Source organism: Stegodyphus dumicola, chromosome 3 (genome assembly GCF_044657685.1).
Source record: "Stegodyphus dumicola isolate Sdum_Otavi_A_Nest chromosome 3, ASM4465768v1".
Classification (NCBI taxonomy): Eukaryota; Metazoa; Arthropoda; class Arachnida; order Araneae; family Eresidae; genus Stegodyphus; species Stegodyphus dumicola.
Window position 1 is genome coordinate 273,848,111 of NC_140770.1, and position 26,785 is coordinate 273,874,895.

The 26,785-nt window shown below is 35.3% G+C and overlaps 1 protein-coding gene across 2 annotated transcripts in view; it reads left to right on the forward strand.

The window, feature by feature from the left end:
* The first annotated feature begins 2,817 nt into the window (after positions 1-2,817).
* LOC118192481 (uncharacterized) overlaps positions 2,818-26,785 on the forward strand; it is a 101,151-nt gene continuing 77,183 nt past the window's right edge. The window contains exon 1 of one of the 2 annotated variants that reach the window (XM_085814162.1): positions 2,818-2,942. The gene's annotated coding sequence lies outside the window, so the exon portion shown is untranslated. Of the gene's footprint in view, positions 2,943-25,977; positions 26,136-26,785 lie in introns of those variants that run through there. The other variant, XM_085814161.1, reaches the window with a different exon arrangement.

Here is a 26,785-nt window from a genome sequence, read left to right on the forward strand (position 1 = left end):
CATTCATCTAGGCGGCTTTGGAAGCTTGCCATAACTCGGCGTAACGTATTCCCTGGGACATTGACGACGGCAGTTCTGATTCGATCCTTCACCTCAAGAGTGGTGGCACAACGTGTTCGAAAAACTTCTTGCTTCAGGTGGCCCCAAAGGAAAACGTCTGCCCATGAAAGATCAGTTGAGCGAGGCGGTCAGGAAATGTCACCAAAACGGCAAATGACTCTACCTGGAAATGTCTGTCGCAATGGTTCGTCCATCTGGAACTTTACCATGACGTTCCAAGTTGAAATGTTGCCGAAATAGACGTTGGGTAGCAATAGCAGAGTAGTTATTCTTGAAATAACTTTCAACAGCAAAGGCACGATGCTGTGCACTCCACCGATCCATATCACTGTCACACTCGAAACGGCAGCTCATTTAGTACACGAATGCGGCACGAGCTGGCGCGCATTCATGCAGTACATCATTGTACTACGCAAGTCAAATTACGCTCTGAACACTGCCGCACCCCGTGTATGTAATACTTGTATTTTGGCAGTCGGGCACATAAGTGAAGCTTGACAATTTGGTCACAATTCTGGACATTGTTGCGTAAGTGTAAGGCGGCATCTAGTGATGACACGGAAGGATTTAAATTTATAGCTCCATATTTTTATTCGATTCAAACGGCAAATCATTATTCTTTACTAAGATAAGATTAACTTTAAGTTTACTACTTCATATTATTCGAACAAAGGGAGGCAGATGAGAAGAGCAGCAGCATAGGTCTTAACAGCAGAAGGAGAAGCAGTCTCTCTCTCTCTGACGCAAAATGGCGCGAATTTTCTATTTATAGGAGCGGTTACGTAATATGCTCGAATATTCTCGAAAGTACTGGTCTAGGGGGAAAATCCTGAAATTTCGAAAAGTTAATTAGAGGTTCGCATAGAGCAAAGCCATCGTGTTTTTTATATTTTACATATGTATATTTTTTTCCCTTAAAATTGTTTTCTAATTATGAAATACAATAAGCAGCTTTTATAGCTTATACTATTTTAATAGTTTTACAAATTTAGGGATTAGAGCTAACATTGAAAAGACAAGGATTAACCCTTTGCGGCACAGTGTGTCCAGTCTGGACACACCTAAAAATTTCCTTCTGTACGCACAGAAAAATTGAATGAAAAAGGATTTATAGGTTACTATAGGTTACTCTGAACCTTCTTTATTTATAGTAGATGGCAGCTCAACACAAACCAGTCCATATATTTTAGCCATGTTTAGTTTTTTAAGACCCTTATTTTTCAAAGAAACCTTCCAGATTTCTTTTAGGGTATAAAAGGAATTATTTGAAAAACATTTTTATGTTATTTTTTTGGCTGTACGCTAATCTCCTTATTTTATATTAGTTTTAAATTTTTACCTTGAAATTTTGCCTAAAATCAAACGGCGAACCCTACCTAGGTGCGCCCTAGGTCACCGACCATCAAGGATAACTGAGAGTCTGTATTCTTTGTTTCTCCGCATCTCATCGGTCAGTTCATTGACAACGATGCTCGTTTCAACACTCTTTTCGAAGCTCTATTCAATCAGTGTCACTTTGGGCACACCCACAGAATTAAACGATAAGTGCTGTCTTCACAAAATTTTACTTGTGGACTCCTCTAGGCCTAATTAGACTGCCTACCTTTTTCTTTTTTTCAAAACTCCAACTTTAAAAAGTAGCGTTCTGGAAATGGTTATAGTTTTCCTCTATAAATTTTATTGTAAACAGTTTTGGTTTTTACATTCATTAAATTCTTTGTAGCATTTATTAGATTATTTGAAATTTATTAATTATGAATTTCAAAATTTTCTTCTTTGTGAAACATTAGTTCTAAGTTTCTTACTTTATGTATATATTCAAATTTCATTACTTGCAGCAATGGCGCAAGAGAATTATTTAAATTTAATTTAATTTAACTCTTGTGAAACAATATATATATATATATATATATATATATATACTTTTGGTGTGACCGATTTGAGCCTAAAAGGGAGGTGCACAACTACTTGTTATAGCTGTCCAAGATACAAAATTTCAACGTTCTCAGGCTACTCGTTTTTGAGTAATGAGAGATACATACGTATGTACGTACAGATGCCACGAAAAAAAGAATTTCTTCTAAATGCATTTTAAATCCATTTTCTTATCTGTTTTGGGAAAGAGACCTTTATTCTGCCCATACATACAGATTACACGTAAAAACATCGTTCGGATGGATTTAAGAGCGGTCAAAATAGATATTTTCGTTGAAATACGATACCCGAAAATTTTCGCCATTGCAATACTTCGTACAAGAAAGTAAGACGAGTTCTGCTGTTCTGCACATATGAATGTATTCCCGAACAAAGAAATTATTCTCAGTACAAAATTCCGTACCTGAACTTATCTATTTTTTGATAGATATGAATAAAAGTTAATCAAATCTCTATCTCTAAATCTTTGAATACGATTTATATCCACATTGTAAATTAGTTAGCTCCATTTGCAGATTTTCTGTTGCATTATTCACGTTAGTTTTTTAATGGTAATGAAAATGATGTAAATTCAGACTCCAAATAATTAAAATGATGAAATCTTCGTAACATTGTGCTTGCAACAAATTCATTATTGAAATATGTATGTTCTCGGGCTACCAGTTTGAAACCACTGTGTAAAGTAAGATTTGAACTTTTTATCTTCGATTTCCAGTTAGGGACTCTACTTCCGTTTTCTGTTACAAGATGGCGCCACAAGCAATTAAGTCGCGAAATACTCTAACCATTCCTTGTTTCATTTAAAGATTTCTTACAAACTGGCTATTATTCGTTGAGAAGTTCGCCCGCATTAATTTGGTTGCTGTCATTCTCCACGTGGATGTGCCTCATTTGTTTTTCTTGCGAATTTATTTATTTTTTTTTTTTTTTTCCTCTAAAGAAACGAAGTAAGTGTAATTCATGTTTACTACGCGGTATAGATTTTTAAAAGAAGTTTTGATTTTTGGTAACGATATTTTTGCATTTTTAAAAATGTTATAAAATTTTGCCTGATGTTTACATAATTCCAGGATACATTCCTGTCGTAAAATTGCGCATGGAAAAATGAAAAAAATATTTATAGCCCAAACTCTTAAATTAAATAATAATATTTTCTTGCAAAAAGAAGTCACTTTTTTTAATAACGTGAGTAATCTGTCTCTGTTATATTTGTTTAAGGTTTATGCAGAGAAAATGAAAATTTAAATTATTTTTTACGTTTTGTTAACTATGCTAAAAATTTATTTTACACTGATTATATTTGTTTAGGTAGTGGTTGTACATATGAAGAAGCTAAAATAGTTGAAAATGATATGACTTCATATTGTAAAAATTCTAATACTTAGAATGGGGCATATACAGTTGTTTTAAACATTTTAAATTTAATGGAATGAAAACTAAAGTAGGATGTCATACACTGATTTGAATGAAAAAAAGTTAAGTTTAATTCACTATCAGATGTTTAGATTTTGTAACTGGTAATTGTGAATGAGGAAGTGAAAAGATAACAAATTTTCATTCATCCTTTTATAGTACTACTTCTTAGATCCTGTCAGGTTCAGCACGGAAATTTTCTTCATTTCATTTTCCAAGAATTATTTCTTAATTTGAAAGCAAGGCAAGAAATTTGTTACATTCCATATACTATGTGCAAACATCGAAATCAGAAGTTGAAAAAGTAACTGTTCTTTTTTTTTTTTTTTTTTTTTTTTTTTTTTTTGGAGGGTGGGAAGAAGAGACATTATTATTTCGATCCTTCATTTGTAATTCCAAAAAATGTGAGTCTCAGTAGGTGAAAAAGAAAGGTTTAAATTTGACTCAGAGTAAGGGAACCGTTTGGGTAGTTACATTTCAGTTTGCTTGCCTAGCTCGGATTAAAATTTGCCATCAGGAAATAATAATAATAATATGTTTCTTAGGAAAATGCTCTCATTGTACCTTACATTTGTATAAGGAATCATTGCCTTCCCTATGCGTACTGTCGTAGGGTAACTGGTAGCTGTTTCGACTAGCAATCAGCAAATTCGGTGGTTCGTATCTCAGGGAGAGTGCAGCTGAATTTTCCTGTTTTCTTCTCAAATAAATAAAAAATAAACACTATGTACGCATTTTAGAAGACATTAGGCATTTCTGAAGCAGGAGTCATGAAAAATGAACTCGTGCGAGTCCCCGCCCGGGACTCGAACCTGAACCTCTCGAATACGCAACGAGTATGCTACCGTTACACCACGAAGGCATGCAGAAAGGGGGGAGAAAATACTTCCGCTTTTATAGGGCAACTAGGGATTAGAAGACACAATCGCCAAATCTTGGTGGTGACGAATCATTGTCCACCACTTTTTCAGTTCGGGCGCCACTGTAGAGTCATTTAGAATTTTATTTTCGATGTCAGGAAATTGAAGAAGTGTGCAATGTGCTCAAGTGTGCGACTCGAACCTCGAGCTCTCGAATGCGCATCGTGTGTGCTACCACGAAGGCATGCAGAAAAGAGGGAGAAAATACCTAATAAACTAAATGAACATATATGCTTATTTTATTTACAACGAAAAGTATTTTTTCTCCTCTTTACTGCATTCCTTCGTGGTATAATTGGAAGCACATTTGACTAGGAATAAGGAGTGAGATCGAATCCCGGCGAGAGCAATGCACGTTTTTCATGTTTGTTTGTTTCCACAAACCTAATCACTTTACTATTAGCTCTGTCTTCAGTTCCTAAACAGGGATTAGGAGTATTGAATCTTTATGTTGTTTGATTAAAAACTAGATTTCTGTTTCCCCTCCCATTAATTAAAATTTTTGAGTTGGGCTGTTTTGGTTTTTTTCCTCTAAACACGGTGTCGTTGTTTATAAAACCTCGTCAATCAGCTAAAAAAATAATAGGATTTTGCGATTAATTCTTTTCTTTTTTTTTTTTTTTTTCCTTATATCCCAAACGGACGTTAGCCCAGGAGGGCTATTGTTCTCGAAACGGTATTTTCCGTCGATTCACTAAAAGCGATGAATCACTTTTCAAATTGTTGCCACCAAATATTATCGCGCTATATTATATTTAAAGAAATTAAATAATGAAGAATTTGCATGAATGTACGTATGCTTATCAGATTGTGAAAAAAACAAGGGTACCTAGAGCGATCAAATTTTGAATAACGTAGTCCTCCACCCGAATATGGGCACCTGGAAGCCCGAATTAGAATTTCCAATTTGTTTTTTTCTCTGTCTCATATTTTGTAAAACTTCAAAACAAATTTTTGATTAAAAAGCTCAACGATTTCAAAGCGAGCAGTGGCAGCACTGTATGGAATAAAACATTTTTATCTCCAGCGCGGTGTTTTTAAATATTTTTAGCCCAAAGGAACGTTAAGGCCAAATGCTTTCGAAATGTGTATGTGTGTGTAAATGAAATAAAACGAAGAGCGTAATATAAAAAAAGACTTTAAGTTTTTTTTTTTTTTTTTTTTTTTTTTTTTTTTTTTGTGTGTGTGTGTGTGTGTGGTGTGTGTTGATGGCGTTGTTGTTGGCTATGAATTAAGGATATACGTACAGATAGGCAATAAAGAATATGAAAAGTGTGCTTTGATGTTTCTGACAAGTTAGCAAGTCATTTCCTGTTGCAATATAGCTTGACAGCCCATAAGAAACGATGTACACATGTGTATAAAAATCTCAGAACCATTTCTCTTTCACTATCAGGAATAAGGATTTGAAATGTTTGTTCATATGGAAATGTAACTACAAGAGGTAGCAGAATAAATGAATACTTGTAAAATATTTTGCCAACCTAGTATTTGCGAATCAAGTATTCGGAATAGCAGGAACTATAGCCAGCATAGAGCTATTTAAAAATCCAAATAATTGGATTATCTTTTTCCAGAAGCTAAATAAGTAATTACTGTAATTCAAGTGAAAGAATTCTATTTTTTACTTTACTGCTGTTTATTAAGGGCATCCCATTTTATTTCAACTAATATCATAAAATGAATATATATGTGTTTATACAACAGAATATAAAACACAGCTTTATTTACCAAATTAAGTGACGGACCTTTTTCGGTATCTTGGAGAAGTGTTATTATTTTTATTTAGCAGATTTTGTGTAACAACCCTCTGTATGTATGTATGTATAGTTCGACAGCCTCATCCGCGACCATGAGCGCAAACACGCGTGCGCCATTCGGACCGAATTATTCTCAAAATAGGGTGAAAGGATGGGGACTTTCTTTCCCTCCAGCATAGCTCTTTTCGGAGAAAAGAAGACCTTTCACGTCGCAGCAAGCAATACCGCCCCTTTTGGACGAGTCTATGTGTTTTGGCAGAATGCCAACCAGGGTTGCACTTGAGATGGTCGAACTATACCTCACACTACGGAAAGTCGACTTTTCCAGAGATCCCGTTAAAGGTGTTCCAGTCGTTCCTGCAAAATTGAAATTGAGTCGCACTGTCTGCAATAAAATATTCGCCTTCTTTTCGAATAGTGCTCTATGTTTCTCTAGTGCAGTGCACTGTGTCTACCTAGTGTTCCCAGACCTAGCTTATTAGATGCCTGTTGTTGTTGTCGTTGTCTTGTCCATATTACACGGAACAATGGTTACCAGAACCTACTCCGAAGAGAGGTTGGACTTCTATTTTCCACCTCCAATTTTGAGGAAGAGCACCTCGGGGGGGGATCCGGAGATCTTCCACCCCTCTCTCCCACCAGTTCACACGAGAGGACTTTCGGCTCGCCGCATATTTAAAGTGCCGCCATGCCGCCCCGACATTATGCATTTACAAACATCCATGTCTTCTCCGGGATTTGAACCCGGGCCTTCGGTACAGTAGTAGGTTCCCCTACCCAATATCGTCTGTGCGACTATTATATGCTCTACATGGTTATAATGCCCCAAGCCCTAGAGGTGGCCCAAAGAGGCATAACTCCTCCGGTCAACCTAGGCGGACATATATGATACACACAGTCTGGAAATAAGTAGTCACAAGTCAGAGGTGGACGGCAAGCATCCACATAGAGAAGAACATCGTAGTCCGTCCCCAAGTGTTGACCAAGGGAAGCCAAACCCCCAAGGACAACCTTCGATATCAAACCATGTAACTTCTTCACAACCAAGGGGCAGACAATAGAGTACCAGTAAGGTCCCTGCTGAGCCTGAACCTACCACCGAATAAACGATGGTTCTAGTCACTGTGAAGACTGATTATGTATTCCAGAAGTCGAGCCTGTTTAGGTGCAGGTCCTAGTCAAAATGTTGGGGTTGCCACCCCCCCCAGTCGACCCTTGGGGAAACTTCTATTCTTACAATAAAACATTCGTCAGTCTCTGCACAATCAACCAAATAGCCACTGCTGCAGAAGTATTCGACCTTCTCAGTTTTTTTTTTGGGAGGTGGGTGTTCCGTAAAAAGGCTTCCGCCCATCTCTACTACTTTATTAAGCCCTCCGATTTTACCGAAAGCTGTGTGTAGAGTGCTAAGAGTATTAACATCCTGTAGGTAATTGTCCTAATCTATTACTGTTTTGTCGATCATATCCAACTGTTCTCTTCTTCATTTTATAAGGTATTTCTTCCGCTTTCCTAGCGTGTCTTCGTGGTGTACTGGTTCTTCACGCTGGGCCGGTATTCCAGAGGTCCGTGGTTCGATTCCCGGCGAAGTCGGCTGCTAATTTTTCATCTCTCCGTACTTTTCCAATTAACCTAATTTCTCTACAGTTCAACAGATGTTAGTTCTCTTGACCAGCTGAGTTCCTCTAACCATACGCAAACAAAAGCTTTTGAAATATCGAGGAAGAGGGCTCCGGTGATGAGTTTTTTTCCCTTGATAGCACGAGCAATGAGTTTAGTTATACGATATAGTTGGTGTAAATAAACCGGAATGATGTCACAAATAGGATTCTTTGTGACTTATCGAGAATTCGAGAGTACATCATACCAAAGGACAGATGTTAAGCTGTGACGTCAGCTTATCCATCATTGGCGCTAAATCGCGCTATTTGCTACAGTTTTATGGTAGACGGGATAATATGTAAGTACCAGAGCAGGATTACACTATATTTAAAGTTGTTTAACTTATTTGTAGCTTTTCAGATGCCAGTTAGATGTGCTAACACCACAAGGGTAAGCACGGGAGAAACATCTTAACTCTTTGCGGCACAGTGTGTCCGGTCTGGACACACCTAAAAATTTCCTTCTGTACGCACAGAAAAATTGAATATAAAAGGATTTGTAGGTTACTCTAAACATTCTTTATTTATAGTAGATGGCAGCTCAACACAAACCAGTCCATATATTTTATCCATGTTTAGTTTTTTAAGACCCTCATTTTTCAACGAAATCTTCCAGATTTTTTTAGGGTATAAAAGGAATTGTTTGAAAAGAAATGTCTATGTTATTTTTTTGGCTGTATGCTATCTCCTTATTCTATATTAGTTTAAAATTTTTACCTTGAAATCTTGCTTAAAATCAAACCACGAACCCTATGTGTGCCCAAACCGGGCTCACCGATCATCTAGGACAACTGAGAGTCTGTACTCATTGTTTCTCCGCATCTCATCGGTCAGTTCATTGACAACGATGCTCGTTTCAGCACTCTTTTTGAAGCTGTATTCAATCAGTGTGCCATTTTGGGCACACCCACAAAATTAAAACGATAAGTGCTATCTTCACAAAATTTTACTTGTGTACTCCTCTAGGCCTAATTAGACTGCCTACTTTTTTATTAGTCCAAAGGGATTTGAATCCCGAAGGACTATTAGTTTCGTTTTGGCATTTTGCGTCGGACTGATAAATGTCGGTTCACTTTTCAAACTGTTGCCACAAAATGTTAGAGTCCTGCATTATATTTGAAGAAATTAAATAATGAAAAATCTGCATAAATGTATGTATATTTCTCGTATTGTGATAAAACAACGGTACATAGAGTCATCGAATTTTGAATAACGTAATCCTCCAACGAATATGAGCATGTGGAAGACCAAATTTGAAGTTTGAAATTTGTTTTATGATCGATTTCCTATTTTTTAAAACTTTGACGAATTTTTGATTAACAAACTCAAGGATTTCAAAGCGAGCAATGGCAACGTTGTGCAGAAAAAACATTTTTATCTCCAGCGCGTGAGTCTCTGTATCGGAAATTCTAAAGATATGCTCGTTTTAAAACTATTTTGCGATATTGCTGTTGCACTGGATCTTATGGTTTAAGTGCGAGGAACATGATATTTAATAAAGAAAGGTAACACACAAAATGTTAAAAAACGCCCCTTTGGACGTAATTTAAAATCTGAAACATTTCAGATTTTTATTTATTTATTTATTTTTAATCAAAATTCCGACTTTAAAAGTTAGTGTACCGGAAAAGGGTTAATCAGTCACATCTTGAAAATCGCTAAACTGGGTTTGACTGTATTTAAAATTGTTTGATTTACTAATGACATTTTATTTAGTACAGTTTGGCTTTAAATTTAAATTTTATTTTCTAACCATGTCAGAGAGAAACCGTGCTACAGGAATGTCGCCGTATTATACATAGATACCAATAATTAATAATGTTAACAAAACTATTTACATCGGAAGTTTGTAATCATGTTGTAGGGTTGCCATGTTGTTCAGAAATTGTTTGTGATTTGGTTACAATCTAATTTAGTGGTGAGTGGCAAATATTCTGAGTTTCTTTTGCAAACACTTTCGACGTTCATTACATGCAGAGATTTCTTTGACGAATTGTCTTTTTTACAAGGAGTATCATTGTCAGTGGGAAAGTTCGGTGCAAAAAAGTGGGTTAATTCTTGAGGCTGTATAAATTGGCATTGTTATACCTACGGCTGGGGGGCGCACGAGGAAGTGCTCCACTTCCATTTCGCCCACGTCTATTTAACTAAATTGCTCGCTTAAGTACCAGAATGCAAAAGATGTTTTATACTCTTTTGTTCTGCTTTCCTTGGCTTTCTGTGCTTTCAGCTGAAGTGATAGTAACATTGAAATCACACTATGTAAGCACATAATAGGAAACATTCGTCACAATGGAATTTAGAAATTAGGAACAAATATTGTATAGATTTTGGTCGTTTGGATTACATAATGATAACAACAACAAATTTTATACACCTTTCCTGCAATTTAAGGCAACTAAAGAGACCGGTCCCTGCTGAAAATCCCCCATATTAGACAGGGGAGTTCTTAGCCGATATTGTCACAGGTAAACTCTCTCAGATTGGGCTGGAGAACTTGGCCACAAATCCAATTTTTAACCACAGCACGTCTATCGAAAATTCTAATTAGGAGCTCAACCAATTCACTTATAAGTCTGGAGATCCGGGTCCCAAACCGAATCTTTGCCACAGACTATAAACTGCTCAAAAAAAAAAAAAAAAAAAAAAAAAAAAAAAAATCTCCCACCGACTTGCCGGGGGTCACCACTCCCTGTTCTCGACATTTGGTGAGTGCGTGACCTGATCACCTGAACATCTGACTGGTCGTCAAATTGCGTTCTCCAGTATTACGCGGGCAGCCCGTCACATCAGGACATTACCTAGCAAACTCGGTGACGTACCAAACCGAGTTACAGAATCAAATCATCAGTTCTAGGACTTCCGACTTCCGCCAATCCCCCGAGCCGTACAGACGACCCAACCCGGGTTTTGGAACTGCTAGGTTCATGAATTTTATACCTTCGTGGCCGAGATTGCCTAGGTACAGATCCTAGTCAGTAGCTTCGCAAAGATCTCTACGTCAACCCCCCCCCCCCGGGGTGAGACACAAAATTATAAGAAATTATAAGAGCTGAGAAGTTAATCCCCTTTTTATAGCATCAATAATATATTTATTTACACAAGATGTTTACACATTTTTAGAGCAGTTCTGGGGCTACTTAATTAATGTTTAGAATAATCAACTGATATTTTTCGTAGTAATTTTTTTTAAATGTTAGATCTGATAGTTTTTTTTTTTTTTTTTTTTTTTTTTTTTTTTTTTTTACTATGAGTCCGCGTCGTGATTATTGCTTTTCGTAAACTCATTTCCCTGATAGAAAACTTTTCGTTCCATTCCTCTTCCACCACTTTGCAGAGTCCATCAGTCCTGGTGGGTTTGCTCTCAGAAAGAGTCTTTTTCATATATAAATCTAATACATGTCCTAAGTCGCGCTTTCGAGACATGAAAAATGCAAGTTGAATTTCATCAACCGACCCAGTAGAACAAGAGATATAGAACTTTTTTTTCGCAGTCCTAACCAGAACGCAGGATGTTGTGTCCTCAGTCGACCCCCTAGTTGTCCATACAAGCAAAAAAAAAAAAAAAAAAGCCACAGTTGTCCATACGAAAAACATCAGTTCAAACTTTGTCTTGATAACTTTTCACTCTTTGAAAGTCGTTAGGATAAAGAAACGTTCATTATTATTATTATTATTATAAATATCAGACCTAAAACTTTCTCTTGATAGTACTGTGACAAATGCTGATCTCTGATAAACATCCGTTTAATTAGAGTACTTCCTGTTTCTCCAGAGACTAATTTTCAGTTAAATTATCTGAGGAAATAAAGGAATGGAAGGAAATCCCCTGGGTGGTTTCCGGGCGAAAATGTCATCCAGTGTCCGCTAAATGGCGAAAGTTACTCAACAAAAGAAAGTCATAAAAGACCCCTTCTGATTTCGTTTCCTAAAGACGCGAACTTAAAAGGAAAGGAAGAGGCTTTTATGTGTGATTTTACGTAGAGAGAGACTTGAGTTAAGTCGCGCCAGCGACGAAAAGCCGCATCAAGCGGCCGGTTTTATATTATTGCTGTAGTTATTTTAAACTTTTATTTAATCATGAAATCTTGTTAAGTTTAAAAATAAATATTTAAAATACATCTGGTTTTTCCTTCATTCATCACGGGTGATCAAACGTTACAGTACGTTGAGCTGATTTTAAATAGGCCTTCTTGTTTCAGTCATTTAGGTAAACCCATATTTCATCAAACGTCGCAATGAATTTCCATTTGTCTCCAGCCAAATAGTTTCTATAGAGAGTTCTACGAATTGTTCTGTATCGAGCCACATGCCTCGAGAGAAGCTGGTGAATATTATTATTTTTTAACTTTTTAAAGTTGTAAATCTTAAAAATATAGAGAAATATTATTTTATTTATTGTTGCTACAGATGTATTTGAACAGCAGTAATACTAGAAACAGTACATATCTTTTCAGATATTCGTTTGGAGTCTTATTTCCGTGTAGACAGAAGTAATGATTGACGGTTTTTCCTTTTCTGATTAATATAATTCTTACTTTGCGCTTAGAAATTTTAATACTATTTAATTTACAACTTTTTTGAATTACAGAAGAAGAATATTTCGGTTTGGAAAACGCAAAAACATGTCCTTCAGTCGACAGTCTGTTTTCATGCGACATTTTGAAAGAAGAATTAGTTAAAAAGTACACAATTAAAAAAAAATAAATAAATAAAAAAATAAAAAATGCCGTCCATACAGGAAAGTAGTTAGCGACTCTGACTGCGTACTGAAGGGCCCGGGTTCGAGTCCCGGAGAAGGCATGGCTGTAATTAGCCCGTCCCTTCAAATAATTAGAGGGGTCGCAAAGATTAGAACCTATTAGGTGCCTTCATAATAGAGACCACCTCTTCCGGCCTTAGTAGTAACCAACACCCATAAACGGCTAGAGCCTGCCATTGAGGGGGGGTATTATTTAAAAGTAGCAGACGATATTTCGGATTTCTTTTATTCCAAAAGATTTAAAAAAAAAAAAAAAAAATTTATCAAAATCGTGTTAAAAATGTGTAAATACCCTGTGTATTTATTTAACTAATTAAAAATTATAAATTCGAACAATATAAAGAACCCTAACTTTCAGTTACTTAGCAGTTACTCTACGGGTCCTCAGAGTGAGAAGCTATAAAAGTTATTTTGAAATGGCAGAAGCATTTTAAAACTGTATTTTTATGAATTTCTGGAAAGTCTATATCTTCCGTTCCACTGGGTCGATTGACGAAATTCAACTAGCGTTTTTCATGTCTTGAAAGCGCAACTGAGGATATGTATTAGATTTATATATAGCGTTTTTCTAAAATAGTTATTTTGACACAAAATTGGACTTTTTGTGAAATAATATGACAATTTTTTTTTCATATTTAGATTCTATGACTCAAATTATACCAAACTGCCACGTTTCGTAAACATCGCACGATTAGTTTTTAAAAAATTAGCTCCTCCATGTTAATTGAATTTGGTATATATTTATTAACCTCTCTTTTTTTTTATTAAACATATTTCATTCTTCCTTTCACATTTCGACATTTAGGTTCATTCCAAATAAAATTCGCCCATTTTTTATGATTTATTTCTAAAATTTCTATTTTTAAATAATTAAGAATTTTTTCGAAAAACATTTTGAATTATAATCTATATATCTATAAAATTATTACCAACATCGTAAAGTAGATGTATTTCTATGCATACATGCAAAAAATGACTCTTTTTTTATTCAACATTTTCCAAGATATACCTGAATTAAAACATTGGCGCGTTTTAAAATTTGACATATTTGTTGAAATAAGAACAAATGTGGTTTAGGCACTTTTGTTATTATTATTTGAAAATTAAAATTATTTGAAATTGCTCGACATTGAAATTGCTTTTGTTAAAATTATTTGAAAGTAGGAAGGATGTTACTTTTTTTCGGATCATGCACAATGTTAAAAGGGAAGGGAAAATAGGTTGCCATATACAGAGTGTTTATAAAGTCCCTGACCCATTTTGATGTTTAATAAATCCTTAAATAATAAAGATATAAATAAACTTATGGCATTTATTGATAGAATAACTCATATATTTTCCTTTTCAGGTTTGAATATCTTTACTTTTGTAAATATCTTCTGCGCGTGTGGTTAATTTCAGATAATTTCATTTTCCAGTCTAAATATCTGTACTTTTCTAAATAATCGTCTGCTTATTAATTGCATTTTTCTCTCTTTTGTTTTTTGGCAACTATTGCAATGTTATGTTTACTTTTGATGTGTTTGTTCTAGTACTTTTGAACGGGATGTTTTATTCAACCGGATATTAAGGAGAATGCATACACCACAAGAGAAAGCACAGATTTTATGGTGGTTCATAGAAATGAAATCCATAATGCAAACACAGAGAAATTGCAGAAGAATTTAGCAAAAAGATCATCCATCCAAAAGCAGCATCTTGCGATGGAAAAAGAATTTTCTAGAAACTGGAAGTATCGCAGATAAGAAACGTTCCGGACGTCCCTGCACAAGTGATTTTGATGTTGAGCGTGTCAGAGAGACATTTTTACACAATCCTAGAAGATCTGTGAGATCAGCGGCAAGAGAATTGGATATGCCAATTTCAACGGTGTACAAGGTTATTAAAAAAAATTAAGACTTCATGCATACAAAGTTCAAATTGTTCAAGTTTTGAAACCGGACGATAGGCCTAGAAGGATGGCCTTTGCTAAGAGATATGCTAAGGAGGATAGAAGATGATACTGAATTTCTGAAGCGCCGACGTTGTTCTCCGACGAAGCGTCCTTTCATCTTTCTGGCATTGTTAATCGCCATAATGTGCGCATATGGGGGATCTGAAAACCCCCATGAATACCGTGAGGCACAAAGGGATTCCCCAAAGGTTAATGTGTTGTGAGGACTAATGCACGACCGTGTCATTTGGTCTTTCTTTTTTACAGAAAAGACGGTCTCATCAGTCGTATACTTAGACATGTTGGAAAACTTCGTATTTCCACAACTAGTAGAGCTTCAGCCACATGTCTTTTTGCAACAAGATGGTGCACCACCTCATTGGGGTACCATCGTTCGTAGTTCTCTAAATGACTATTTTACAGGAAGATGGATTGCGCGAGGAGGTCCAATTCCTTGGCCACCCAGATCACCTGGTATAACGCCGCTGGACTTTTTCCTTTGGGGATTTGTAAAGGACAACGTTTACAGGAGGAGAGTGTCGAATATGGATGACCTAAAAGCCAGAATTACAACCGCAATAGCCTCTGTGGATGCCGACATGCTTAACGGTACCTGGCGTCAAACTGAATATCGACTTGATATTCTCCGTGCGACGAAGGGGGCACATGTGGAAGTTCATTGACAAGGGTCATGAAACTTTTTAAGTCTATCTAACCATTTATGTTATTAATTTTAATCTATCTTTATTATTTTATGAGTTATTAAACATCAAAATAGGTCCGGGACTTTAACACTATAGGAAATTATATAACAATAGGAAACACTCTGTATTAAGTATTCTTGGCGCAAACTCAAAAAACTTGCCAGGATAAATTTTAAATTTCTTCGTAAATTTCGCACCAAATTTTACAAAATTTAATATTAAGGCATGACTTCAGCCGTAATATCGAAATATGGAAAAAAGTTGGCATGCTATTTCAGAAAAAGTCCCAATTTGTGTCAAAATACCTATATTAGAACAGTGCTATATATAAATCTGATATATATCCTAAGTTGCGCTTTCGAGACATGAAAAACGCAATTTGAATTTCGTCAATCGGTCCAGTAGAAACGGAGATATAAAACTGTCCTTTTTTATTTATTTATTTTTATTTTTATTTATTTATTTATTTATTTATTGCGCAGTGTGCAACGTTCAGAGTCTAAGTAATAAATTCACAAAAGTTTTTATGAGAGCACTAAGTCTTATAATTTTAGGTCCAATCCTGAGAGTCTGTAGTTGTTAACGATTGGCTGTGGTTTGAATTCACGGTAGAAAATATTTGCGACACCGAGTTTTACGCAAAATACACTAGAATAAAAGCAAAATCCAATAAACCTGTTTGGCCAGGTAAAGTCCAAAGTCCGCTTGTCGAGCAATACACTAAACATACTTGTAATACAATTAATAATGTAGAATAAAGTAAGAAATCTGCAAATTCCATCCTTCTTTACCAGGGAAAATCATCAAAGTCTTTGAACCTGCTTTAACAGGTATGTAATAAACACATAAGTAATTTTTATGAAGAACTATATACATTGCAGAGACATTAAAGCCGAAGACGTAAATATGTGCATTGCCTTCGCCAGGACTCGAACCTAGACCACTCGGATACGCGCCGAGTGTGCTACAGTTACACTACGAAGGCATGCAGAAAGGAAGGAGAAAATACCTTATATACTACCTTTTTCCTTTCCTTTCCACTGACAGCGAGGCAGCCGGTCCACTGGGTAGTTAGCATATCGGCCAGGTAGACCCTCTGACGGAAATAACTTGATCAAAATAACACACTTATACATACATATTGTGCTCAAGACGTTACAAATGTGGTTACAAAAGACTTCCACAACGTGAACAATAAATGAGTACAGTGCAATATATGGGCAATTAACAAAGTGGCTGATAAAACAGTAAGAATAATATCTAAAATAGGGCTAAATACTAAATAGCAACATTAAAAGTAATAAGAAGTCAAATACTAAAAAGTTAAATAATACATAAAATTAAAAAAAAAGGCAAAACAGGGAAAACAATACATAAAATAAGGCAAAATACATAATTGATGGTTTACAGTTCAAGGAGATAAATATATACAGGGAATAAGATTATTAAAAACACCTTATATACTACCTATTTAAAGGTCGATTGGGGATCAGGGAACACAGGCGCCAAATTATGATGGTGAAGAATCATCATTCACGACCTTTTAGTTTGGGCGCCACTGTAAAACATTAGGTTATTTTGAAGCCGAAGACGCGAAAAATGTAAAATACGCGCCAAATGTGTTACCAAATACCTCTCAAATACGCGCCAAATTTGCTACCATTACATCACGAACGGCATGCAGAAAGGAGGGAGACATTACCACAAGGGGATTGTCCGCTAAAGTGCAGTATTCTTTAATAGAGGTTTGGTAGTTCTAGGAATCTGGGAGGCAGAATTCTTTGAAACGCATGCTGCGCCTCCATTCGAAGTCAAGCACGAATTCTTCATGTAAATAGTTCGATAATCTAACCGTAACAGCATTAGAACATACAACAAGCCCTTTGCTTACAATTATACTTTTAGAAATAGATTAATATAATTTTCTGGAAAAATAGTTTGGTATTGGAAAGAGTAAAATAGTATAAGGTAGTGAAACGAACTGTATTTCAGTATTTATTAACTACAGATCTAGCATCTATGTTATGTGTTGTCACTCGGAAATTGTATAAACACCGGAACTGCATCGTCATTGTGTTGCTTACTTGTGTTTGTTTTCTTTAGTCTTGTTTTCTCTAGTCTTTATCATTGCTGCGATAGTTACTTGATCGTTATCACCAGACGTATACTTTCATTTTATTGACTCCCTCATTATTACTAGAGCACACAATGTCCTCCCGGTTTGTCTTGTCACTGTCACGAAAGCCGTTACGCCAGAGTGCGTAGATGTGATGGAACATACATGAATATTTTTCAATTGTCTTCGTACGATTCATTTAAATAGCTATATTATTTACTTGAAGTTATTTAGGAAAAGTTTAAGATACGGCATTTTATGCCTTCGAGCAAAAAATTACGCCTAAAGGGGTGTAATATAAAATTAAATTTTTAAATAATAAAAAATTTAAATTACAAAATTACCCACTTTAATTTGATTTTATATTACGCATAAAGGGAAGTTTTTTCCTTCCCACACATATACGCGTTTCGAGAGCATTTGCACTAACGCGGGTTTGGGCTATAAATATTTAATAAGAGCATATTTTTGGAATTTCTGATGGATAGTTTCGCGCTCTGGAGATAAAAAAATTTTATTTCGTACAGTGTTGCTACTGCTTGCTTTGAAATCGTTGAGTGTTTTAATCAAAAATTCGTTAAAGTTTTACAAAATAAAACGAATTCCTGATTCGGGCTCTCAGTTGCTTGTATTCGGGTGGAGTACTACGTTATTCATAACTGGATGGGAACATCGCTGGAAGAAATGACTTACAAGGAAATGATGTCGAAAAATAAAAGTAATTTTGGAGAAAAAATATCACTTTTCTTTGTTAAGTCGGAAACTTTTCAGACAACCTACGTATCTAGAAATAATAAACGTGGGTTAGAGTTTTTCATTTGTTTATTTATTTCTTAAATATTTCTGCAGGAATAACGCGAAGACTACATATAAAATTAATACGCATAAGAAATTCAAGATGCCATTTGCAGTAAAATATTCATGTCTTTAAATGTAACACCAGCTGTTGAGAACATTGTGACCATCTCATGCGGAGCAGAAGATATACCCAAATTCAGTTAGTGTGTGACGTTGGTATGTCTCAAAATTGTAGAGATTTTCGCAATGATGGATACAATTCGCTTCCGTAAATTTATATTTTGACGCCTGTTTGGAAAGAAAAGCTATTTGTGTCGTTAATTCTATTTAAAACTCTAATAACTCTAATCTATGCTGTAAAAATCTTCGTCCTTTATTGCTTCCTACAATGTTTTGGCACTAGCAAGTCTTCAGTGATATTGATCTAATCTGAATCAGGATTAGCAATTCGGTTGTATCATCTGTTATGTGATACAGTGCATAGCCTAAAATATCTTAACATGAGTTCTTTCTGAACCCACGAATATAATCAGTATCATTAATAACAATTTTTAATTTATTTGAGCTTTGCTTCATATTTCTCTGACGCAGTATGTAGTGATAGTTTGTAGGATCTGATCCTTTTAGTTATTATAAATCTTGTTAGATCCCACTAAGGAACCTGGCGACGTCTCGCGCAGGCATGAAAGAATACCAGCACAGAAGAAGGGTCAAATAGCCCTTTGCTATTCATCAAACTCTGAACACAAATGCACGAATTTCGTGTTTACAATAACACCGACTTGCGGTGGAACTTAAGAATATTTACACAATAATTTCAAACATAAAGGTTAATGCTGGATTAAAAATTTAATTTAAGGCTAATTAGGCTGACTTAACAACCTACCCGGGGATATACTTATTAAATGATCAAAATGACGTATCAGCAACTCAGCGTAACAACAAGGACAAACTAGTAATGTGAGCTGGCTAGCGAAATCACCCTCTGAATAAACTACAAGATTCGTCTGAATTTGTACTCACTTCACTTACCTTTAAATTTGCATCCTGGCGAGGAAATGCGAGGGGAAAATGAGAGGTTCAGGAAAGTTGCTAAACGTATGGGACACCTTATAAATCTATTTTGGTGGTAATTTTTTTTTCAAATATGTTATCATCCTTCTTCATAGTGCAGTTTCTACTCTCCATCTTGTAACAAATGTTTTGCGTTTAAAAGCTTTGCATTAACAAAAACGATGCGTAGAGTAAACATTTTTGCTTCCCTCCACCCATCTGGATACAGTATGCTTTGATAGAAAAACATTCCGGAAACCGTAAGCAAAATTTCCTTTTCCTAACAAACATTCTATTCCCACAAACATTGTTTTACTAATTCGCCGTTGTATTACATTTATTTTCCTTTCGAAATCTCTTCAATAACAATAACCGATGCCAAACAAGAACTTTGTTTATTTTACAAAAATAGATGTCTTTTCTGTGAACTTTTTCTCTTCGAGTCAACATACAATAGTAGCAGATACTTCCCGAACACATTTTAGGTGTCTAGCTGCACGATGATCAGTGTCAAAAGCATTTGATGTTATGTTCTTTGTTGCACGGATAATACTCGTAAGCACGCAAGACGCTGGCGTTTGTTGTCCTTATTGTTTTGTGAAAGAAACTCATCTGCCTTCTTTCTTATCATCATTCCTTCATCTTGCCTTCTCTTCCATCGCACCAATTTTGACGGATTTTACTCATGAAGTTTACTGGGCACTGAAAGTAGACTGAAGACAAAAGAATAAGGAGAATATCTTTATCTGTACTCTGAATCTAGTTGATTGGCATTGCTTACAGAGGCGCAACATAGTTACGACTAGTTTTCAATACTTGATCTTTGTAGATTTATAGATGAGTAGATTTAAGATGTAAATAAACTGGATCTGTTCTGAATGAGCTACAATGTTAAATGCACACGGGATGCTGTAATGCACATGTGACATAATTCCCGGTACCCATTGCTGTAACATCTACGTAATACGGTCAAAGCGGGACAGCCTAACAGCTGTCCCGCTTTGACCGTATAGTCCCGGCTTGATGATGTGGTCCCCGCTTCCTTTCCATTTTGCCATTTTTTCCTTGTTATTTTGTAAAAATTTACAAGTTCCGAATATGCAAGAATTAAAAATAATGCAGCCTCGGATTAAACGGCGATTTGGCAATTAAAATATTAACAAAAACAATAAAAATTAACATGGTCTGAAACTGAAACATCAGGCAAATAATAATAATAATAATGATGAAACTGTTGCAAGTGATTGATAAACACGAACAGCTCTTTTTAATCAAGCAATGCTTGTAAAGTTTTTTTTTTTTTTTTTTTTTTTTTTTTTTTTGTCAGTTATTTATGAAATTTGGAAAAATAAAAGTTGTGAAGAAAAATGAATATAACTTTATAAGGTATTTTCTCTCTCCATACAGCATGCCTTCGTGGTGTAACGGTAGCACACTCGGCACGTGTTCGAGAGGTCCAGGTTCGAGTCCCGGCGAGGGCATTGCGCATTTCTTCAATTTCTGTGACATCGAAAAAACAATTTAAATGACTCTACAGTGGCTCCCGAACTAAAAAGTTCGTGGACAATAATTTGTCACAACCAGGATTTGGCGATTGGGTCCCCTAATCCTTAAAAGGGGAGTATATAAGGCATTTTCTCCCTCCTTTCCGCATACCTTCGTGGTGTAACGGTAGTCGGTGAGCATTCGAGAAGTCCAGGTTCGAGTCCCGGTGAGGGCACTGTACATTTTTCACGTCTCCAGCATCAAAATAACCTAATGACTCTAAACGTTTCTGTCACGGAAGGAAATATCTAGTTTTATTGTTTCATCTTGCTCAAATAATATATTACATTTTCAACATGGCATGAACATCGGCATGAGTCGAAAGGGAATTCAATAATGAATATGAAATGGTCAGAACAAAAAGGTAGAATCCACCGTAAAAGTTTTACAAAGCTGCAAAATTAGCAGTCAACAACTTGTTACGAATACTTTTGGTATTTACAAAAATATGGCACAAATATGCGTACAAGTTTAAGTGAATTTTTCGATGCCATTAAAAATAAATACTTCTTAACGAAAAATTCATACTAATGATAAAACTAATAACTTCTTTTGAATATTGTTGCGTTCTACGGGTTCGTTTGAGTGATTGATGATGAATCAAAACAAAATTTATTCGCCATTTTTACACAAGACTGTTCCAAAGAAGCGTTACAGTCGTCGAAAAACTACAATAAACACGCTGAAACAATAAGCAACACAGCCATCAGGCTATAACGGTGAGGACAGCTTCACGGCAAAGCATTAAAATACAGCTCCCGACTCGGTTGATCGCTGTTGAGCTAATCTCTGAACTCAAGACACTGCTACTGAACTCAATATACTCTCCTGCTCCGCGTACAAGCACAGTATATATAGCTTTGACCTGCGTTCTAGAACTTCTCGGGAAAACCGGTAAGAATTCTATCTAGATGCTCTCGCTGCTTCGATGGCATATCGCCAATTTTGTCCCCAAATGGGTGATTTTGGGCCAAATGCGGCAATCCAGCCTTTTTATACCACTTTCTGGAAACCGTAGCACAGCTTTGCGGAGAAGCTGTTTTATCGCAGTTGGGCATTTCGCAACAATATATGTTCATTTGGCGTTATTAAAATTTTAACTGACTGTTGTTGTCTGTTAACAACTTTATTTAAATTTTTCAATCATAGTTACTCTGTTGTGAGCATTTCCTCAAAACTTCATTTCTGAGCAAAAAATGTCTCGGTTTGAGCAAAAAGAATTATGGTAAGCCAGGGACGTATCCTGAATTTCCGCAATGGACATGCTTCTGAATACTAGATATTTTGAAAGTTATAGTAATAAATTAAAATTAGAATTACATGTGTTTGAAAGTTTAATTTTATTATTATTATTATTATTTCCAATGGCTAGGCAGAAAGTTACAAAAATTGAAATCTTACAAACAGAGTTTACAAATAATAGAACTAAGAACAAAGAGCGAAGTCATTGGCTAAAGAGCGTTTCTGCCTTTCAGTATCTCGATTGTTGTGTAAGGCCACGAAGAACCCCCATATCGGAATAGGTGATTCCTATCCATTTCTTCTCCAAAATGGGCAAATAGGATCGCTTGAAATGCCTACGTGGTGCAGGTGGGCGGCAAGGCAATCATATCCTGTAGACAGACGGAAAGCCGCAAGTTGAATATAGTGTTTCCGTATTAACATGTTGCTAAATGTTGCACAATATGAAAACTAATTAATTTCATATCTTAAAATTTTTAAATTCTTCAAATTTAAGATCTGGAATAGATATATTTCAGGTAAGGTTCGCCGACAATTAATATCATAATTTAATTCTGCTTCGTTTATGCAGATCGCACTCTATTTCCAAGCCTAATCTGCAATTGAATTATATTAATTATTGATAAAATTATATATTAATCATTAATAAAATTTAAAGAGCGTTACAGTTAATATTGATATTAGCAATATCAGTTACTCAGTCTCATAAATTTCACTCATCATGTTACGAATACTTTTGGTATTTACAAAAACTTGGTACAAATTTGCGTACAAATTTATTATTACGAACAGTTTGAGTATACCTCGTGTTTTGACCTTTACATGCATATCTTTAAGTAATTTTTATTTTTTAGTCGACGATCAAAATCTATCTGTCGGCAGAATTAATCCTTTTATATGCATGTCTGTTTCATTTTCAGTCATGCTTCAAATTAAAAAAAAATAATAATAAAATAAAATAAAATCTGAATGGTTTCAGATTTTAAATTACGTCCAACGGGGCTCTTTTTTTTTTTTTTTTTTTTAACGTTTTGTGTGTTACTTTATTGATTAAATATCATGTTCTACGTACTCAAACCGTAAAATTCAATTCAACAGCAATGTCGCAAAATAATTTTAAAATTAGCATATCTTTAGAATTTCCGATATACTCACGAGCTGGAGATAAACTTTCCTCCCCCCGTACAGTGTTGCCATTGCTCGCTTTGAAATCGTTTAGTTTTTAAATCAAATATTCGTTGAAGTGTTACAAAACATGAAATCGATAATAAAACAAATTCCAAATTCCAGATGCCTATATTCGGGTGGAAACGTACATTATTCAAAATTTTATGGCTGTAGGTACCGTCATTTTATCCCAATGCGAGAAACATTCATACATTTATTCACATTCTTCATTATTTAGTTTCTTTAAATATAAAGGGCTGTAATATTTAGTGGCAACAGTTTGAAAAGTGAGCCGACATTTAAAATTTTCAAAGCAAAATACCAAAACGAAATTAATAGCCCTTCTAGGGTAACGCCCTTTGGGCCAAAAACTCAAATTTATGCTTATTTTCTGCTTGACATCTAAAAGTTGGTATCTTCAACAAATGTTTCTTGCTCACAATTTGTAATTCAAACTCATTGATGGCAAAATATTAAGATTTTTGGAGAGACATTTATTCAAATAATTGTAATATATTGAAATTACTGCTAAATAACTTACTTTTATTTCACTCGGACTAAAAAGAAATGAATGAAAACTTCCCAATAGGAACAAAACTTGAGAATAAGCAATGAAATCTCTTCTCTGTATTTTATTTATTAAATTTTTCTGTGACGAATACAGAATAAAATAATATTTGTACGTAAATAATTATAAACTTATTTGTTTCCTATTGTACTTTTCAGCTACAATCCCTCACGGTGTTTGGATTTTCTTTAAGTCTGTAATTTTGCAGGAAAATTTCTAAAAAGTATCTTGATCACAAATTGTAAATATTCATAGGGAGTCTGGTTCTTTTCGTAGATTTATTAATTTTCAACTACGAAAAAAAAAATTTTCAAATTTAAAATGTACTCCAAAACAGCGCGATTATTTTTATTGCAAAAATTCGTAACTGAGAATATTTATCTTTTGACGAGTACTAATAAAAGTAATTTGGAGCTTCAAATCTTGTATGAGATTTAAATAACTATGTCAATTAATTAACTCCATTTCTAGATTTTCTGGAGAGTTACGCTCGTTTTTGGCACTGAACATAATGTAAAATCGTACTCCAAACTATTAATTTTTTTTCCTTCAAATTCTTGTCATAATAATGCTAATTAATTTAGAAAAAATTCAATTGCGAGCCACAGCAGCCACTGCTTATCATACGGAACTTTGAGACAAGCCAAGAAATAAAAAAATAATACGCCTCAGCTGCGGATTTCTTCAAATTAAAGTAGTAAATAAAAAGTTCCCACAAATGACGATCATTCGACTCAAAACTCGAAGTTTTTGCCCGAAAAAAAAAAATGTGCTGCTGATACAATTTCAAGGTTAATTTCAATAACATTTCAAGGTTATGTTGATAGCAGATGCCCAGCTTTACAGTATGACGTTTTACATTAGACAGTTTTAATCACAACTTACTGTGGTCTTTTCCATGGGACAGTTTTGCACTACCGCAGTCATAGCGCAAAGGAAAATCCCTAAAACACCATACGGCAGTTTGTTTCAAGCGACGAAGACTTATTTTGTACTCCCAATATTTCTTGTTCTTATGGTTCATCAGATGAGACTATCCAACAGGGTGGAGCCGGTACTGTCATCACTATACCAAATCGAGCAACTATACTCCAAAGCCACGGAACAGGCAACATCGCTTCCAATTTCACATGTGAATTAAGAGCAATCCAGGAGGCCTTGAGAATTTACATCGACTTAAATGATAATGATAAAGCCAGAGGACTTGTAATTTACTGTGGCTCTAAAATTGCCCTGCCTGCATTGACCTTGCCTGCATTGACCATTATTGCCTGCATTGACCTTGCCTGCATTGACCATTATTGCCTGCATTAGTATTGCCTGCATAGAGGCAATACTGCACCCAGGATGTACACCAGCACCTAGAAACAATCAACCAGATGGGAAAGGCATGCACTATGCAATGGATACCTGCACATGTTGGAATCGATGGAAACGAAGCAGCCGATGATCTGGCTAAAAAGGCAAGAAATCTGAACAACTCAATCCTCGTTGCTTTTGAAGATGCTAATGCCAATGCCAGATATAGACTCAAAGAGAAATCTATTAAGAAAGACCGTCAGATATGTGAGATTGATGCAAACAGAGAAATTACAAACACCATTTCTAGATTGAGAACCTGCCACTTTAGAGGATGAAAATTAATGAAGATAGTTACTAGATCATATAGAAGCTGTAGAAACCGACCCGAAGCGGAGCTTACTCCAGAACACCTGTTCACCTGTCCGGCAATACTTGCAGCTCTGCAAAGCTTAAGGGAATTTCCTTTCCATAGAGAGCTGTATAGTGATTGTGGAACTAGCAAAAGCTTGTGACTTCTACGCATGGATCCATTTGACTTCTCAAAGGACACGACACCAACCAACCAAATAGCCTACTCATCACCATGCGCATTTAAGCTATTGGGAGACATTTAGCTATCTGAGAAGAAAGTGTATTTTTAAATGTACGTCACAAAATAATTTTCTAATCCTTATCCTGATCCTAAATCCGATTATCTAATGGACACATTCGTTGTTATCATAAGTGATTTTTAAGTCTGTAATAACTGTATAGTCCTGGGGGGATGGTAGGGAAGATAGAGTATATTATTGAACAAAGTGAAACTCATATTGTCTTCGAAGTTAGAAATTCTGGGTACAAATGACTTTCATTTTTATTTTTGTCTTTGAATTGCAACCGAAAGGAAATTAAGCGTTATCAGCTTTAATGTTAGGAAATGTACATGAACTATCTCCTCTAGAGCACATTTTATACCTTTTATCGCGTGTTATCACGGTTCAGACAAAATTTGATTCATCCATTTTCACATGTAGAGGTGTTTCAAAGTGTAGATAAGGCTGTTTTCAAGATTAATTCACCTTCTTTCAATATCCGGAGATGAAAAGTGGCTGCTTCAGGAGAGTTGTTAAAAGTGATTCATTCGAATGCATTTGGAAGAAGTAATACGCATTGCAATGTGATTACGCCTCTGGGAAACTTATTTTAATATTTAATTGGTAAGGCATGTTTTTAATTTTTGTATCTGAGATCATGATTTTGTGCTGTTCATTTTACTGTTACGTTCCTTAGGTTTCGAGATATATTAGAGAAAGAATATTAACGGAGCCGGTTTCTAAACATGTCAATGCATGCAGGGTCTTTTCCGTGTGACAGGTTTGCACTACCGCAGTCATAGGGCAGAGGAAAATCCCTAAAACACCATATGGCAACTTTCTTCAAGATTTTTCTTGAGTACTAGTCATTTGAGCGGCAAGTCGCGTAAAATGCATATTATATATATAAATTAAATTATTAATAGTGATTATTCCCTTGGAAAATGAAGAGTTTAAACAATTGTAATGATGGAACGTAGTAATAAGTGTCATTCAGTCTAGTAGAAAACTTTTTTAAAAATAATAACTAAATAAAAATAAAAGCAGATTTAATTATTGCCGATTCCGTAGAAAAGGGCTGACATTTCAAAGGGAATTAGACCTTCTTGATAAAATCCCCAACAGTTTCTGAGATCTGATCGTGTTTTGTCCCTCTGGTATATTCGAATGAAATTGAGTCTAATATTATCCAAAGAAATACTTGAATTGAATTAATTCATATTAATTCAAAATCATTTTCAAATATACGAAAAGAATCCCCCGACACAATCCGA